This window comes from Schistocerca americana, chromosome X (genome assembly GCF_021461395.2).
Source record: "Schistocerca americana isolate TAMUIC-IGC-003095 chromosome X, iqSchAmer2.1, whole genome shotgun sequence".
In the NCBI taxonomy this organism is placed as follows: Eukaryota; Metazoa; Arthropoda; class Insecta; order Orthoptera; family Acrididae; genus Schistocerca; species Schistocerca americana.
Window position 1 is genome coordinate 541295519 of NC_060130.1, and position 19162 is coordinate 541314680.

Genomic DNA, 19162 nt, shown 5'->3' on the forward strand with positions numbered 1-19162 from the left:
ATAATCTCCCCTAATATCAATACACTTCATCCAGCAATGTTTCAATGCCGTTTTGCCCTCTCTATAGTGTTCCTCTGGAAGTGCTACAAACTATCCTACTACAGCCATAATGGCCTCTTGATTGGATGAAAAGTGCTGACCAGTGAGAAATTTCTTCAGTTTTGGGAACAGATGGCAGTCCAAGGAAGACAAATCTGGAGAATAGTATGGATGTTCCAGCACTTCATAGTGCAAATTTTTCAATTTGCCCATGCTCACTTTTGTGGGCAGCTGTATTGTCCTGATGGAAGATGATTTTTCTTCTTTAAGCTGAGTCTGTTTTCACGAATGCTTGCATCCAGTTTCAGTATTCTCCAGTTATGGTTTTACCTTTTTCAGGATATTCAATCAACAGAATTTCTTTTGCATCCCAAAACACTGACGCCATGATCTTTTCTGCTGATGACACGATCCTTGCCATCTTCAGAGCTGAATAACTGGCTTCTATCAACTATATAGAGTGCTGTTTGGATTTAGGTGTGTAGCAGTGAATCCATGTCTCATACACTATCATGTATTGATGCAAAAAGTAGCTTCTGTTTTTCTTAAGCTGCACTAAGTACAGTTTGGAAAGTGCCATGCAAATGTATTTGTTATCTACAGTGAGCATATGCGGCACCAATCTTGTGCAAAGTTTTCTTATGTTCAGCTCCTGGTGTAAGATGTGGCCAACACATTCCTTTGATATCTCTGGCGCATTTTCAATTTTGTGCACCTTTATACACCAATCTTCTAAAATCATATCATGCATTTTGTCAATGACATCTGGTATACTTACACTTTTTGGGCGTCCTTCGTATGGATCATCTTTGATGCTTTCACGGCCATGTTAAATGCAGCTACCCACTTCTTCATGATGGCATTTACAAGCCACAACTGAACTTTGTTTGGTGTTAAATCTTCCTTCATGAAGAATTTAATTACTACATAATACTGGATACTTTCCATTTTCAGTGCCATGTGCACCACAACTGCTTCAAACAACTGCCTACAGTCAACTGCTACCTTGAAAGACTTGCAATTTTACGTGGCATCTACTATCATGTGGACAAACATATGGGGGGAAAATTCACACAAATAGTTCTGTGATCATGGGGCAAGGTCAAGAACTTTTCAGACAGCCTTTGTATTTTGTATTAATTTTAGTTTAGCAGCTGCAGCTTTCACAAAAAGTGATTTATCAGTATGTAAAGTTCTCTCTGCTATTGAATCTCAGATAATCAATTAAAAGTGTGCTTCCATTATTCAACTATACTATATTGCTATCCCCTCCTTGATTTGTAGCTCCATTTTCAGTACAATTTTTCTATGTAAACTGATGGCAATTACTTTTTTCTGGATGTACGTACATTCTCCACAAGCCACAATAAAGTCAATGCTGGAGGGACATTCCATTTCCTGGTCCACTCACAAATGAAGTGACAGAAAAATGACTATCTATATACTTCCATACAAAGCCTTGTCTTCATGGTCATTATGCATAATGTATATCAATGGCAGTAGAATAACTCTGCATTTTGTTACAAATACTGATTCTTTAAATCTTTACAATTTCATTTCGCAAAAAGAATGACTTCTATCCTGCAAACATTCCTATTTGAGCTTATGGAGCATTTCCATAATATTCACATGTTGATCAAAAGTGGTGATAACAAATCTAGCAACATTTCTCTGAATTGCTTTAATGTGACATGGTGCAAATCCCAAACACTCTAGTAGAACTCAAGAATGGGTTGTACAGGTGTTCTGTATATGGTCTCCTTTATAGATTAGCTGCACATTCGTAGAATTGTCCTAGTAAATTGAAGAATTCCATTCACCTTCCCTACAATTGACCTTATATGCTTGCTCAATTTACACATCACTTTGTGTTGCTACAACTACATACACTGATCTGCCAAAACATTATGACTACTAACAGAATGGGGAAGGTGCATGATCTACTGAGTCTGACCGAGAACAGATTGTAATGGCTCACAGGCTCAGCACAAGCATTTAATAAACTGCACAACTTGGTCAGGTGTTCAAGGAGTGTTGTGGTGAGAGTTTTCAACACTTGATGAGACTGAGGTGAAACCACATCAAGAAATTGTGGGGTTGGGCAGCCATCCCTCATTAAAGATGTTGGACATCATAGGCTGGGCAGTCTGGTAAAACAGGGCAGGTGGAGAGTTGTGGTGGAACTAACATCACACTTAAATGCTGGGCAGAGTACAAGTGTGTCTGAACAAACAGTGCACCGAACACTCCTACCGATGGGCCTCCACAGCCAATGACCCATGCATGTGCCAATGTTAACACCAATACATCAGCAACTATGACTAGAATGGGCACATGACCATCAGCACTGGATGTTGGCACAACGAAAGCATGTTGCATGATCTGATGAATCCTGATACCTTCTTCACCATGCTGATGGGAGGGTACTAATCTGTCATCTTCCAACGGAACAGCTCCTTCACAACTGTATTGCAGGACTTCATGTGGGCACCCATGGGTCCAGTGGAACTCGTTCAAGGCACTATGATGGCCAAGGTGTATGATACGCTGCTTGAAGACCATGTACAGCCCTTCATGATGACCGTGTTTCCCAGCAGCAGTGGCATTTTTCAACAAGATAATTTCACAAGGTGAGGCGTGTGATGGAGCAGTTTGAGGGACACAGTGGTGATCACCACATGATGTGCTGGCCTCCGAACTCACCAAAATCAAACACATATGGGGTGTGACTGAGCGTGGCATCAGAGCTCATCACCCCCATCCCCAGAATTTATGGGAATTAGATGACTTGTGTGTGCAGATGTGGTGCTAACTCCCTTCAGTGACCTAGCAAGCAGGGTGCGATTTGTGCTTTTACCAGTGGGGGGGATGTCTTAGGGGGTTGGTAGAATTATATATGTTACTAGCATGGACCGTGGCATTATGCATGGTTAAACAGCTATTTATAAATAGATGTTAATGCTGAAACTCACTATTCACGTATGCACTATCAGAAAAGCCATCCCTTGTTATATCTTTAAAAGTACATTATAGGTAAAGCTTATTTACAAAATCATCTACATACAGGTATACGAGGGGAATTCAAAAAGTAGAGGCACATTTGTGAAAAGCTGTACTTATTCTAATGATAGAAAACTGAAACATATTAATAGTAAGACTTATTAAAAACTTTCAGTGTTTGGCTCCACAAATTTAAATTATATGTAAAGTTTTACTCCAGTGCATGGGAAATAAACATCCCAGGTTGGGACACATAAACTAAAACCAGAGGAGGGTATGGTCTGATGCAGAGGGGGGGGGGGGGGGGGGGGGGAATCCCCCCCATCCCCCCCTGGAAATCGCACACTGCTACCAAGGCCTCACTGCTTCCATGCCATGATGTGTCGCCGTTGTAATCCATGCCAAAAGTGAACATACTGGCTATTAGGTAGGTGATCATAATGTTGAGGCTGATCAGTGTAACAGTGTCAAGCAGTGCACAACTAACATTGTATTTGAACATTCTGAACATTTCTGAATAGTTATTCATACTCATAACCATTAACTTACATTTTTCTGCATTTAGAGCAAGCTACCATTCATCACAACAAACAGAAATTCCTTCCAAGTCATCCTGTGTCCTTCAACAGATATCACAATGACGACACTTTCCATCAGCTATAAACCACAGATTGCTGCTCACCCTATCTGGCTTATTGTTTTTGTGTACAGAGAATGAGAGTGGCCCTATCTCACTTCCCTGGGGCACTACTGATGACACCTCTTCCTTTGATAGAACACTCGCTGTCCAGAAAAACTTACTGGGTTTTATTACTTAGGAAGTCTTTGAGCTGCTCTTGTAATTATATAACAACCTATTTCCTATGCTCAGACATCCATTAACACTCTACAGAGTGGCTCTGTGTCAAACACTTTCACAAAATCTAAGAATATGCAATCTGCCTGTTGCTCTTCATCTACAGTATGTTTTGCAGAATATCATGTAAGAAAAGGGCAAGTTGCATTTTGCACCAGTGATGATTTCTAAACCCATATTGAATTGTAGATCAAAGCTTTTCTCTCTCAAGGAAATTTATCATGTTCAAACTTAGAATATGATCTAGAATTCTGCAGCGAACTAGCTTTTTACAATATTGGTCTGTAATTGTGTGAGTTTGTTTTAGCCGTCTTTACCACTTGTTAGGATAGTGTACCTCCACTGATAGCACTGGCAGAGATTTTAGAATAACCTTGCAAGCTACCCAAAGATGTTTGGGCTCACATGTGGCTCCTCTTCGTTGAAATGTCTTGGCTTAAACTCGCCTAGGGGTTGAACTGCACATATGGCCGATTTTAGGCCCACCATATTTAACACCGCTACATCTCCTTGGCCACAAAAGCCTCCTACTGGGTTTCCTTATGATGTAGGTTCTCATCTGTCTCACTTGCACACTACAGTGCTTAGGCCTCAATAGACAATAGACGCCTGTGAGTTTCCCCATCTTGTGGTGAATCTGCGCCCTTTGTGGCAGGTGGTCCTGGATGACAGGGTTCGTTTCACAATTCTTGTAGGCTGACTCTTTCAGTCATATATTTAAATGAAAGCGCAATGCTCGTTAACTCACACACCTCCACTTCATAACATATGGCATGCCAAAATGTTATGAAGTAGCATCCAGATTTGCAAGACACAAATTTGTAATACAATAACATAAATATCCTAAGCACCAGATCAATAGTGTAATTATTTGTAGTGGTATTGCTGCAGCATGCTTTAAATTTAAGGAAACTGATATTTAATATAAATTATGAACGCAGCATATTAATTAAATGTTAAGTAAGACTATACATTTATCAAAATCAACTGTCTATTGAAATGTCACAGAAATATCAGTGCCACTGTGCTCACTTTTACAGAACCTTTTTGTCACAATGAAGTCTCCAGTGGCACTCCACAGATTCAGAGCCGTGTACCTCACTGAAATTCTTTATGGCTTTGCATTCCATCGCCATCATTTTGTGGGAACAAATCTGTTGAAATTCGAATTGCGTGTCGATACCAGGAAACAAACACTTTCTGAAACCACACAGGATGTGCAATGAATACTTTCCCCAGTGGAATCGATATAAACAGATCTAAACTACACAGTAAACAATTGATTCTCAGCATTTGCAAGATGCTTGTAAACTCTTCAAAGATTCTGACACATTATTCAAGTCTCTCTAGAGACATGTATGTCGTGACAGATTCACAATCAATTTCATCAGCAAATTAATATTTTCTTTTAATTTAAATAACTTCCATTAGACTCAAAACTAACAACAAATATGAACAAATCCCACCCCTCGTTTAATTCCGTGCAGTGAAGCTGTGTGCACAAATCAATACTCCAAACAACAATAAATTATTACCCCAAAATATTCTCAGATAAGTAGAGAAACATACATCTGTCTTCCTAGGTAAGCATTATTAATTTTCGTTTTGCAAATTTCTCCAACCTCCATCCACCCAAATTGGTGTGACCATAACTTATAATTGGGAGATTACAACTAATATACAACCAATCAAAAACTTAAGTCTAACACATACATGCACATAAATAAATCCCTTATATACCCCCAAAAACCTAATTTATATGCATACTGTGCACTGATTTCTGACTTGGTACTGTTCACCAAATATTGAGTACCCTGACCTCTTTGCACCCAAAAGTGCATCTAAACTGTCTCTTTATAACTGCACAGACCTTGTGCCAAAAAAGTCCTTATGCGACAAAACAACAAACAAGCTACAATAAATCCTGAAATAAAACATTCCAAATTACTCCTACAAACTTGTCTTCATCCCAGCCATGTGTAATTATGGTTGTCCCCCATCAAAAGATTCTTAAATTTTACTTTCCTTTTTTCACCCTCAATTTCAGATCCCAAGCACCTTCCAATGCAGTGAAGTGAAGTTTTATATTTACATAAGAAATCTGTTCTGAGCACCTCATGTTTTACAGGTCCATTCACTACAAAGCATCCTATACTAAAATGATTATCCTCGCACTTCAATTTCAAGAGCACTCCTTGCCTTATCGGCTTATTTAAACTGCCAACTGCCGTTTTCATTTTTACACTGTTTACAGGTAGTAATTCTAATTTCTTATTCTTTAGCCTATGTGCAAAACCTTCTGACACTGTCGACACATTAAGTTGAGAATCAAGCAGTGGGTCTACTTTCGCATCATTTACTTTAATGTCAATGATAGGCTAAACATTATTCATTTATTTTCGCTCTAAACACTTTTCCCTCAATAAATCATTCTCTATGTCTTGTCCCTTCTCTTCCACCTCTAGAGTACACATTTCCTGTTTGCTTCATCCCTCAATTTTGCATTCACCCCAAAATAATTCATTAATTGCTTCTTTTGCCCCACTTTCATTTTTTCTCACTTCTAGATCCTTCGCTATCTTAAACTTCTCTCAAGTCCACAAATGAGGCAATAACGATTGTAATGTTCTACTGTACCATCGCCAATCACCTTCCTCCCTAAGATACCATTCTGTCCAGTACCATTCTGTCCAGATATTAATTTCTATATTACAATCAAACTCACTGTATTCTCCATTAAAATTATTGACATTAGTAGCTACAACATCATTATCATGAAATAAAGCATTCCTTTTTACTTCCATATCATTACAAACAGCTTCACAAACAGCACTTTCAACAGCAGCTGATACACCATACAACTTGCTTCATAAAACATCATTTACCTCCGTCAACAAATCACCAATTTAAGAACCATTCATAATTTCACTATCCTCAGCCATTACATCACATAAATTATAGCTACAGTGTCGTGCAATTTCAGAATCAACAGTACTATTAAATTCCAGTACGATGTGATTTAAACCTGAGCGTAATACCTTTTTCTCTCCTACACACTCCTGCCCCACCTTGATTTCAGATCACACATGAAATTCAGATTCACATTCATTCTCAAACAAATATTCAAGATCCACAGATCCACCCAGACTTTTGGGTTCACATTCATTAGTAGAAATATGTGCACAGATTCCTTCCTTTGAAGTATCAATACCAGCAGCTTCAACTTTTGTAACTTCAGATTTGACTGACCACAAAGTATAACTCCCTTGTTCTAACTTTGCAGAATATTTGTTGGTTGCCAGTGTAGCAGGAAACCAAAAATCTTACAAGATGGTTAGTAAGTTTGGTTCGTGTATACTTTTGTATAATTGTATTTCAAAGCTAGGAAGAATAAGTGGGTATCAGTAATAAATGCCCAGCTTTTATCAAGAGCTCTCTCAAAATAAACAGGTGGTCATTTGTCAAGTAGACTCTTTGGTGTCCATACTGATTTTATATTATGGTGTTTTTGCTATTTGCAATTGAAATTTGAGGCAGACTGGGACTCTGCCTTTCAGAGGAAATGCTCTTTTCAGCTCAGCCGTGTATGCACACTTTGTAGACTGATTCAGTCAATCAACTTCATAGTAAGAAATATTAGGAAGATAACCTCTGTTAAGATTGAAAGAGACGGTATGGAGTGATAGTTGGTTGAAGTTTTAGATTGGAAGGTGAAGCAGGTGCTGGAAAGAGCAATGTCACTGAAAAGTAAATACCAAAGTCAGGGTCCTGGTCTAGCATAAAATGTATATCTGTTAAGAGTGTTTAACATAGTGAATACATCACCACAGCCTATGGATGTCGTTGTTTACAACTATCAATATATTTTCCACCACCATTCATCAGCTTTTAATACAGTTAGTGATATGCATTATACCTGTCTCCTTATTACGCCTCCATTAAAGCATCAGAGTATTTCCTTCCACATCAGAGAATCATTGTACCCTGAAATACCATAATTAATGCATTGTCAAGACCTTTTCTCTTCTTCTATCAATTAGTAGGATCAACTGGAGCTAATCTTGACTCATTAAATACAGATAATTTTGTAGCAATCAGTTTCTGGGATGATGCTGCATAATATAGACACCATATCCATCTTACCACTGACTATACACTCAGTGAAATTGTTGCCAACACCATGTATTATTGTCAGGTGAATGGTTTCCAAGTCTATGTTGCTGTATGTGTGTGTGTGTGGGGGGGGGGGGGGGGGGGGGGGGAATATGAGACACATCAAAATCAAAACTTCCTGGCAGATTAAAACTGTGTGCTGGACCGAGACTTGAACTTGGGACCTTTGCCTTTCGCGGGCAAGTGCCCTACCAACTGAGCTGCCCAAGCACGACTCATACCCTGTCCTCACAACTTTACTTCTGCCAGTACCTCGTCTCCTACCTTCCAAAGCTGTGAGGACGGGGCGTGAGCCGGGCTGGGGTAGCTCAGTTGTTAGAGCACTTGCCCACAAAAGGCAAAGGTCCCAAGTTCGATTCTCAGCCCAGCACACAGTTTTAATCTGCCAGGAAGTTCATATCAGCGCACACTCCACTGCAGAGTGAAAATCTCATTCAAGACACATCAAAATCATTTGAAAATAGCGATTATTAGTGCTAATAATACATCTTAGGGTCACTAGAGTGAATGGCTACAGTTCCAGCGATATTTAAAGCCAAGTTTACAACCATTAGAATCATTATAACGGAGCTAAATATGGAAAAATGTCTGTATGCTCTCAGAAATTGGATAAATTTGTAACTGGTACATTTCATGTAATCAACTAGTAGTTTGTAACATATCAACACTATTATATGTAATACTGCTAGTGATATTTGGGTTCGTATCACATTGCCAGTATATTAATTTATATGGTTTCTTTGATAAAATACAGTTCCACTCTCTATAGTAATTAATCTTATTTCTCATAGCTGAAAAATGGCATATTCACAATTCAAGCAGTAAAAAAATCATTTCTGGTTCAAATGTAAATCATACAAAATACCCAAATCAGTTGAGGACAAAATACTATTTATTAGCAAACAGTACAAAATTAGAAACAATTAATTTGTAGAACTCATTATCTAATTTATCTATTGTTATATCATTTTTGTACCCCCTTTTTTGAAAAATACTTTGTAAGTACTAAGTAACAGTTCTGACTTACTGCATGAATTTTAGACCGAAACAGAAATATATACAAAAAATATGCAGTTGATGTAACCAAATGCCTTAAACTGCCAAAACTTATTAATTTTGATAAAGCATCTATGAATGAATTTAATCTCTAATATATTAAACTAATTTGGACTATATTTATGTTGTAGGTAAGAATAAATATTATGTCTTTTGTAGCTGAATGTTTCTGACATATTTATTCTTATCTACATGATTAACATCATAACTGAAATATCAACTGAAGAGGACAGTATATATTAAGAGATGTTAAAAATATGTCACTATTCTACTAGATAGTGCAACTTAATCTGTTAAGTTTACTGTTGCTGATGACAGACAGGCTTGAATAGCAACTAAAAATGTAATCACATACTGTTCAACAATTAACCTTACAAGGCTTGCAATAACACTTGTTACTGAGGCTGAAGAAAACATCACTAAAGCAATTTTTAGTGCAATGAGATTCCTAGTTTTGTATTCCCTCATAAAAGAAATATAGAACACATATGCAATATCGATAACACCTTCATTTAATGAAAATTTTCTTCCTGAATGCAATTTATGTTGAGAATGGGGTAAAACATTCAGAAGGGAGAAATCTGAAAGAAGAGGTAGCTGAAAAATATTATTTGAGCCCAGCTAACAAAGTTTTGCCATTGAAAGACCTCTGCATAAGTTTATAATAATTTTCCTTGTGTGTGCTTCAACTTGATAAGCAAACTGTCCAAAAATGATGCACAATATGAGCCAGTCAATCCTTTGCCCCTGAATATTTGTGAACTGCAACAAAAATGATGCACCAAAGAAAGCACAGGGTGAGAATTTGCCCCTGGTTGACTACATAAGATGAAGAAAACACATTTGTGTTTACTGGTTTTAATAAAGCAGTGAAAGTGTTTTAATAATTTTGGTATTGCTGGTAACAGTAATGGAGTTGGGCTTTTTGTAGGGCATTTTCTTAATGGTGTACTATTGTCAAGCACATTTCTAGAAAGTGATATACAAACATTAGAAATGTTCATGGTAACTAGATTCAACAGGTCCCATAATTCTTCACTTTCACTAAGGATAGCAATGACATCAGCAAAACTTATCATTCATGTTCTTTCACGGTGAATTTTAATCCCACTCTTGAGCCTTTCTTTTATAGCCATCATTGCTTCTTTGATGTATAGACTGAGATGTAGGGGGCAAATGACTACATCCCAGTCTTAAAGCACTCTTAATCTGTGTGAGGGGGAAGTTTAGGTTGGTTACACCAAACAACACTCCCATTTTGAAGTTGTTCGTTTATTCACCTAAACACCTCAAAGGCTTACAAAGAACTGACATGGAAGAACTGCACAAAGATAATCTTAGCTTAGTTCAAAGACAATACTCAGATCGATGCTGGTGTCGACCTCATGGGCGCCACAAAGCCCCCCCCTCCCCACCCACAGTACGGAGTACTCTTGAGAGGCTGGGGGAGGGGGGGGGGTGACTATGGCGTCAGCAGGGGTGGTCTGTGGGAGCTGGACCATGGCTTTGTGGGTAGATGTCGTGAAGGAAGGTTCGGCCACCAAACCTGGAAGTAGTTGAAGCGAGCCGGGCATCGTACTGGGTGTGCTGATCGTGCGGCGACAGGAAGGCTGGCAGTTTGCGGGTGGAACAGAGTGACGACAACGATGTCTCCGGTGGGCGTGGCAAACACACAAAGCATGTCCAGGCCGATGTCGGGCAAGAGGGGAACACAGTTCACCAGGTGGCAGGGAATGGTGGAGGTTGTATCATGAGCACTGGATTAAGGGAAACACACCACGAACAGTGTATAATCACATAGTATTATTGAGATGTCATGGATTATGTCCGGGGGGACAGGCACAAACACCTCGAGCGAGGGCACGTTCAAGATGGGGGGGGGGGGGGGCATGAGTAACCTCGACAGGGCAAGGCAGGCGACCGGGGGAGAGGTCGAAGGGGGACCGGCGAAGGGCCCGGCGGCAAGGGCGTGATGACAGGTAAGCTTGATGTGGGAAGCATGTGGTGACTCGACGGAGTGCGTGAGACCGTAGTAGGGGGCGAGGTCGGAGGAAAGCTCGACGATTGAAGCTGGAAGTCACTCAATTGATTGCGTAAGTCCGACGTGGAGGGAGTGGTCGGAGTGTCGTGAGCCACAACAGTGAGTGGCGTGGTCATGGCCTGAAAGTGGGTAGAAGAAGGCTCGACATGAGCAGGCTTAAGTCTGTTGAGAGAGATAGTGACAGCTGAATCTTTCATCTGGGTGTCGTAGGTGTTGGCTGAGCACCAGAGAACTCAGTACAGGCTGCTATATGGAGGTTTGAGGGGAGCACGGACAGTGTCAGCTCGGAGCATGACGTACTCGCAATTGTACAGAGATTTCGGGACATGATCCTCAGGGCGGGAATGGCTGGTGGGGGGAGGGATATGGAGGTTGATGAAGTGGCGTCTGACGTGGTCCACGAATGGAGGTAAGTCAGACTGAGGGAGAGAAGCGGAAGGGCTCACAAGTTCCCCAGCGAGAACAATGGTCTGGCTGTATATGAACTCGGCTATTGTGCCTTTGGGGTCTTCCTTATAGGTCGCACAAATGCCGAGTAGCACAAGGAGAAGGGCCTCCGACCATAGGCAGTCGTAACATCGAAGAGCCGCCTTGAAAGTGCGGTGCCAGAGCTCAACTAGCCCGTTACTTTGCGGGTGATATGCTGTGGTATGGATGCGCCAACTGCTGCACATCTTACAAATTTCGTTAAACAGGGCCAATTCAAATTGTCTTCCCTGGTCAGTCGTGATGATAGCTAGACATCCAAAACGCGATACCCATGACTCGACGAGAGCTCGAGCAACAGTTTCTGCCCTAATATTGGGGAGGGGGACAGCCTCGACCCAGCGAGTTGTTTGGTCGATAGACGAGAGAACATAACGAAAGCCATTAAAGGGGAGGGGGGGTCGGGAGAGGCCCGGCAATGTCAATATGAATATGCTGGAAACGCCCAGGAGGGATCGAAAGGCGCCGAAGGGGGGGTGAAGTGTGCTTGTGTACTTTGCAGCGTTGGCACGCTACGCAGGAGCGTGCCCATTGCTGGCAGTCCTTGTTGACATTTCTCCACACAAAGCACTCCACAACGAGGTGGGACAGATGCACGAACACCGGGGTGAGCTAAATTATGCAGTGCGTTGAAGACAGCTCGACGGTGCGTGGTTGGGATGAGGGGGCATAATGTGCCCATACTGTCGTCACACCAGATCTCACCAGAAATGCCAGGGAAGGTGGCGCGGACGAAGTGTAGTGAAGAAGTGGAGTCTGAAATCAGGTTTTGTGCTTCCTCTTTGGCGGATTGGAGGTTAGGCAGTTCAGAGAGGTTTAACAGCGAATGAACAGCGTCGACTCGTGAAAGGAAATCAGCAACTATATTGTCAGCACCCTTAATGTGTCTGACATCGGTGGTGAACTGAGATATTAAGTCCATGTATCTGAAGTGGCGAGGAGGCGGGTCAGCTGGCGGATTTGTAATGGCAGCAGCCAGAGGTTTGCGGTCTGTTAAAACATAGAAAGAGCGTCCCTCAACGTCAGTCTGAACACGCTTGATCGCTTCGTAGTCCGCGAGCAGCTCCCTGTCAAACGCGGAATATTTCCGTTGTGCATTGGTGAGCTTGAGCGAGATGAACTGCAGAGGCAAAGTTTGGCCATCGATTGTCTGGCTAAGGACAGCGCCGATGGCAGTATTGCTTGCGTCTGTGGTGATGAAAAACTTCGCATTGGGATGAGGATGCGCGATGGTGCAGGCCTTGGCGACAAGATTTTTGAGGGCAGAGAAAGAGTCAGTCATAGCAGGGATCCATTGAGTGGGCTTAGATCCAGAAGTGTTGGTGCCTGCCAAGGCGTCCGTCAGTGTATCCTGAATCTCCGCAGCTCGAGGTAGATGTCGGCGATAATAATTAACCGTCCCTAGAAATCGCCAGAGCTCTTTGAAAGACGAAGGTCTGGGTACGTTTAGTATTGTTTGTACTTTCCCAGGGGGTGGTGAAATGCCGTCGGCAGAGACCCGAAAACCAAGAAAAGTGGCAGCGGGTTGATGTAGCTGCAATTTGTCCTGGTTGGTCTTGATGCCTGCTGCCGCGAGGGTGTTCAAAACAGTTTGCACATGTCGAATGTTGTCCTCGACAGAGGAGCTGAACACAAGAATGTCATCAAGATATACAAAGCAGAATTTTTGGTCGAATAGCACTTCGTTGATTAAGCGTTACCAGGTCTGGGTTGCGTTTTTCAGACCGAAGGGCATGAATCGAAACTGAAATAACCCAATTGGGATGGTGATTGCTGTCTTCTCGATATCTTCAGGTGCCGTGGTTATCTGGTGGTAGGCCCGTTTGCAATCAATGACAGAAAAGGAGGTCACACCTGCACTTGAACTGGGAAAGTCGGCAATGTTGGGTATGGGGTAGGTGTCCATAATTGTTAGTGCGTTTCGTCGACAGTAGTCTCTCTGCACATGCGGCACGACCCGTCTTTCTTGGGTGTCATATGTATGAGCGTAGACCAGCTACTGTCAGAGGGTTCAATGACGCTGGAGCTTAGTAGTTCAGAAATCTGTTTTTTAAGGTCGGAGAGGCGCTCGGGAGTAAGTCAACGTGGTTCACTGGAGATCAGGGGAACTGGCGTGAGGCGAAGCTTATGAACCGTGCCGTTGGTGACAACGGAAATGTTGCGGGCGGCATGGGAGGCGGTTTGTTTACAATGTGTGGTGGGTGGGGTAGGCGAGGTGTGGTTGTGGTGACCGGCCGGAGTGGCCGCGCGGTTAAAGGCGCTTCAGTCTGGAACCGCACGACCGCTACGGTCGCAGGTTCGAATCCAGCCTCGGGCATGGATGTGTGTGATGTCCTTAGGTTAGTTAGGTTTAAGTAGTTCTAAGTTCTAGGGGACTTATGACCACAGCAGTTGAGTCCCATAGTGCTCAGAGCCATTTGAACCATTTTTTGTGGTTGTGGTGTTTGGAGTCACTCGGCGGATCTGACGGAAGCCAAGGCAGCAAAGTGTCCCAGGAGTCAACGCGACAAGATGACCGCCGGCCCGAACCAGTGGCACCGTGGTCGGGTGAGCTCGGTAGAGCTTGGGAGCCGTTAGTGAATTGTCCGAGGGTGTGGCCTGTGGCAGCATGGTCGCGGGCGAGATGCTTGGCGTGAGTGTACTGTTTGTGTTGTCAGTGACAGTCGCACGGCGGCGCACAGGAGCTGAAGTTGCATAGTTTGAGGTGCTGTCCGCGAAGGGCGGGGTAGAAGCCGGCAGTTTGGGAATACGTGACGCTCGTCACGCATGAGCACTTGTGTCTGGCCGAGTGTCAAATGTTGCCGTGTTAGGAGGGTGTGGCCCTGCGGAGCTGTCAGTACATGTTATGGCACTCTTGATAGCACAGTTGCGAGAGGTAGTGGGAGGTAAACACACGGAGGCTTGATTGCTGGGACTGCAAGCAGATTTGGTGCTCTTACTGACCTTGCTTTGTTGTTGCTGTAGTGTCTGTAATTCCTTTGCTGCATCGGAGATCTGGAGCCATGTTTTGAGGAGTCTGAGGGAGAGCTCGAAGTTTTCCTTGCATAGACGAGTGACGCATTCAAGCTCGACAAGGCACTTATGCGTGGTTACTTGTAACATCATCGACAGAGACAAGCATGTACGGATGAACGGATGAGATGAGCCTGGACCGATGTGTCACTGGGGGGTGGGTGGGGGTTGGGGGGGGGGGTGTTGGGGGAGTGAGGGGGGAATTGGTGGGGTGGGGGGGGGGGGGAGGTTACTCGACGGAGAAAAGGGGAAGTGAGTCTTGGACGGATGGGGAAACACGGTGTTTCGCACTAGGTCCGGTGAAAGTTTGTGGTGTCGCAAGAATTCAATGCCTAGTATAGGTTTGTCAATATCGCACACTAAAAAAATTCACTCGAGTTTGCAGTTTGTGGAGAGTGAAACGACGTGCGAAGTTGAACCCGAGCATTGTAGTTTAGTTGAATTCACGGCTTCCAGTGAAGTTTGATGAGGGCGAATGTTCGACGACGCTAAGGACGTGGGCAGCAGTGAAACATCGGCGCCTGTGTCCACTAGGAAAAGGTATCCCGACGAAATGTCTTTAATGTAGTCATCCACAATTATCCGGTCATTCCCGGACAGAATGGAGCACTGGGGGGTGCCTGTCATGTTGTGCACAGGAGGCGGCACCCGAACCTACCTGCGATTGGCATTTGGGAAGTAGCAGGGTGTCTGACGTTCCGTACCGCCTCACCAAACCGTGTGTGGAAGTAACAGTATGGGTAGTGCGGTTGCATTTCTTGCTGAAAGTTCGTCGTCAGTGGCGGTGGCCGAGGTTCAATGGCCGCTGCAGGTTCGGTTGCAGGAGAGGGCGTGACCATGGGAAGAGCCGGTGACGTCCCAGTTGCTTGTTTACTTCTTCCCGGAGCAAGCGGAACAGTCGGGACAGTACGGCCCCAGCCGTGTCTGGCCGCAGGGCAATGAGCCTGAACCTGAGACTTGTCAGGTAGGCAGTGGCTGGCGAAATGGAGCAGTGATGCATCGTGTAGCTTGTCAGCAATCCTCATTCTTTGCTCGACAGTTTCGGGAGGCCTTTGAGCCAGAGCAAAGCAGATGTGAGGAGATAGTTTATCTGACCAGATGGCGAGGAGAGCTGACTAGGGCACGCAGCCGTCTCCAGAGCTGGGAAGGTTTGTCATTGCCTAGTCGATGTGGAGCAGTTGCCGTATTGCTGCCTCAGTTGAGCGTGCAAGCCGATGTAGAACTGTCTCTTTGGCTAGAGTGTACCAGGTAGATGAGTCCGGGGCATCGACCAGGTCAGCAATCAAGTCCTCCTGGTCATGCAGGTGGGTGATGAGGCACAGAAACCTGGTTGACTCGTCGAGTTTCTAATGGTCGAACACTTTGTCTGCAATTTTGAACCAGGTTGTAGCTCTGTCAGGATTAAACGGCGGCAGTGTCGGTAAGCATTGTAGAATGTTCAGAAGAACAGGTTGAGTTGAGTTCGTTGGGGCACTGCCTGAAACAAGCTGTTGTTGCTGTAGTATTCCAGGAGGGTGAGCCTCCATAGGATGTGGCAATGACGGCTGTTCTGGAGGCAGCGTGAGGGTGACATGTTGTGGCTGAGCGCGATCCGTCACGACACGGAAGGCCAACACGGTTGATACACCATAATGTGTTGATTGCGGTTACAGAAGCTCAACATGTTGCGAGTGTGTTCAGATTGATGTGTTGCGGAAGACCAATGCGGATGAGGCACCGAGATGTGCCGAGAACAGTAGCAGAAGCTCCAATGGAGCCGGCTAGTGGGCAACAGGTGAGAAAAAGTTCAAAGTTTGAGAATGCATGTTAGTCCATGGAAAGGTCGACGTATGATCAGAGCCAGGGCCACCTGTGTTGCAGGAAGTCTGCAGAGGTGCGGGCTGTCCAGAAGCACAGTATGGGAAAGGATCTCGAGCATCGAACGGAATGTGTGAAAGTTCACTGTTCATAGTCACTCCACTCAAAACGGTGTGCAGATAAGGTGAATGACATGGCACAAAATACTGAGGCATAGCAGTGGGACGGAGGTGGAGGTCAGGTACAGATAACAAGTTATTGTTCCTGTTGCAGGCCAAGGTATCAAAGTAGGGAGGCAAGTGCTGATGCTGAACCGAGGCAGGAGCGGGTATGGTAGGTTGACCTGTGAACGAAGCAGTTCCAGCCATGTGGCAGGCATCCGCGTGGTACTGAACGGATTGCGGCATGACAAATAGTTGTCCTGGAGGTGGTAGGTAGTCCAACGAAGCATTTGTAGAGATCAAAATTGGTCCCGCACTGCTCAGAGATCTGTAAGAGGTAACTGCACAGTCGATGAGGGAGGGCACAAGTGGTGGGAACAAAGGCGTTTGATATGCAGAGTCATGCACACTCCTAACCTCACTTATTGTTGCTGGCTCGAAAACGTCTGACGAAATTGGTGTTATCGTCGAGTGAGAGGCATCGTGTTGCAGTTCTGGTGGGTGTGCATTGCCCACAACACGATGCATGTCAAGCACAAAATCCGGTGTTAGGTGTTGGGCCAAAGTAATTGTTTGAATGCTGTGTCAATGTAATACACACGAAAATAACTATTTTCATCACTTCAAGGATATGTTTTATTCTTCCAAAACTATATTCCTGAGGTACCAACATCAGACACAGTAAAACACTTCCATTATTGGCATGATTAAATATAGAAGAGATATGGTACTAGGACTTCCTTTTAATTATTTGTAAAAACAATGAAAGAAACCAGTTTTTGGTATACATCATTTTATTTTGTCCCAAAACTGACTTGCTTGACTTATTTCTCATTGCTCTTGTGCAGAGCATAGGACTTCAATGAAGCTCCACCAGTACACTCGATTTCAGTTAAGGATCTTCAACTCTGCAAATGGTTTCTCCTTCCTCTTGGCCTCTTCCTCCACTGTCCTTGGTCTTCCTTGTTTCCTTTTATCCTGTTGGCTCCAGCAGAGAGCTCGTCTCTCTACAGCATCCTGGCATTTTTGGAGGGCATGTTCAACCCACCTTCACATCCTTCTCCTGATATGGACTGCGATACAGTTTTCTCTCATTCAGTTCCAAAGTTCTTTGCTTGGTATCACATTTGGTCAAGAGATTTTAAGAGTTTTCCTAAGACATCTGTTGAGGAAGGCTTGCAAACCCTCAGTATTTGTAGAGTTAATCTCTGAAGTTTAACATCTGTATAGCGGCATTCCTTTCACACTCACTTTAAATATTCATAATTTAGTTGTTAGAGAAATCTCTCTTGCCCTCCATAATTGATAAATCTGGTTTGACGTTTTAGAATCTTGCTCTGACATCAGCAGCTGCTCCTCTGTCTCCATTAACTACACTTTGAAGGTATGTGAACTTGTTTATGTTTCCAACATCCTCAATGTTCAATCTGAGCTTTCTCATACCTTGTATTGATTTTCATAATCTTCATTTTGGCAGTATTTACTTTCAGCCCAACAGCCTTGGATCAACGTTCAAGTTGCTGTAGCTTTCCTTCCACATCAAGTTTCTGTGAGCGGAGCAGATGTTGTCAACAAAGTTGAGATCTTCCATTTGATCAGTCAGTCCCCACCGTTTACCTCTCTTATTCTTCTCCACCACTTTCCTCATCACTTTACCCAGCACCAGTAAAATGATAGCTGGAGATAAAACTCATCACTGGTGAACTCCACACTTAACTTGGAAGCGTTATCAAGAATTTGGAGATAAGACATATAGTATCAAAGAAAACAGATACGCCATCGCATCTTCTCTGTATGCCAAAACAGCAATCATCACCCTGTTATGCAGAAGTGGTGCACAGCACATTGGAAGAAAAAAAGGAGACTCCACCAATGCAGAAGAAGACTCCAGGCATCTACACAGATTGTTTGTTATGGACAGATCATTACCAAGCAAGAATGAGGTCAGTGATGTAATAAAAATGCCTTCAGGAATCCCAAACGTTAATGTAAATCATGGTACTGATAATCAAATAAATTACAGCAACAAACATCTTTCTGTTTGCCATCAAAATATCCAGTCAATAACAAACAAACTTTTAGATGGTGAGATCATGCTAAATACAGAACTTCACTTTATCAACATTCTGTGTATTACAGAACACTGGCTAAATAATGACCAAATTGACTCTTGTTCTATACCAGGATACACACTAGCAAATTATTTCTGTAGAAACAGCTATAAAAATGGAAGTACCGCAATTGTTGTCAAGTGTGGGTTAAAATATAAATCGATCAATAAGTTTCAATATCTCAGTGCAGAAAGAGACTTTGAGCTGACACTCCTTGAAGTCAGTGAGGCAAATACAGTTGTAGCATGTATTTATTGCTCTCAAAATGTAAATTTTGACTCATTTCTAAATAAGCTTGAATATGTACTAAACAGGCTTCATCTAGACAAAAAATCATTAATGCTTTGTGGGGACTTCAACATTGATTTTTTTGCAACCAGCAAAAGAAAAGAACTGTTGTTCAACCTCACAGACACTTTTAACATAAAAC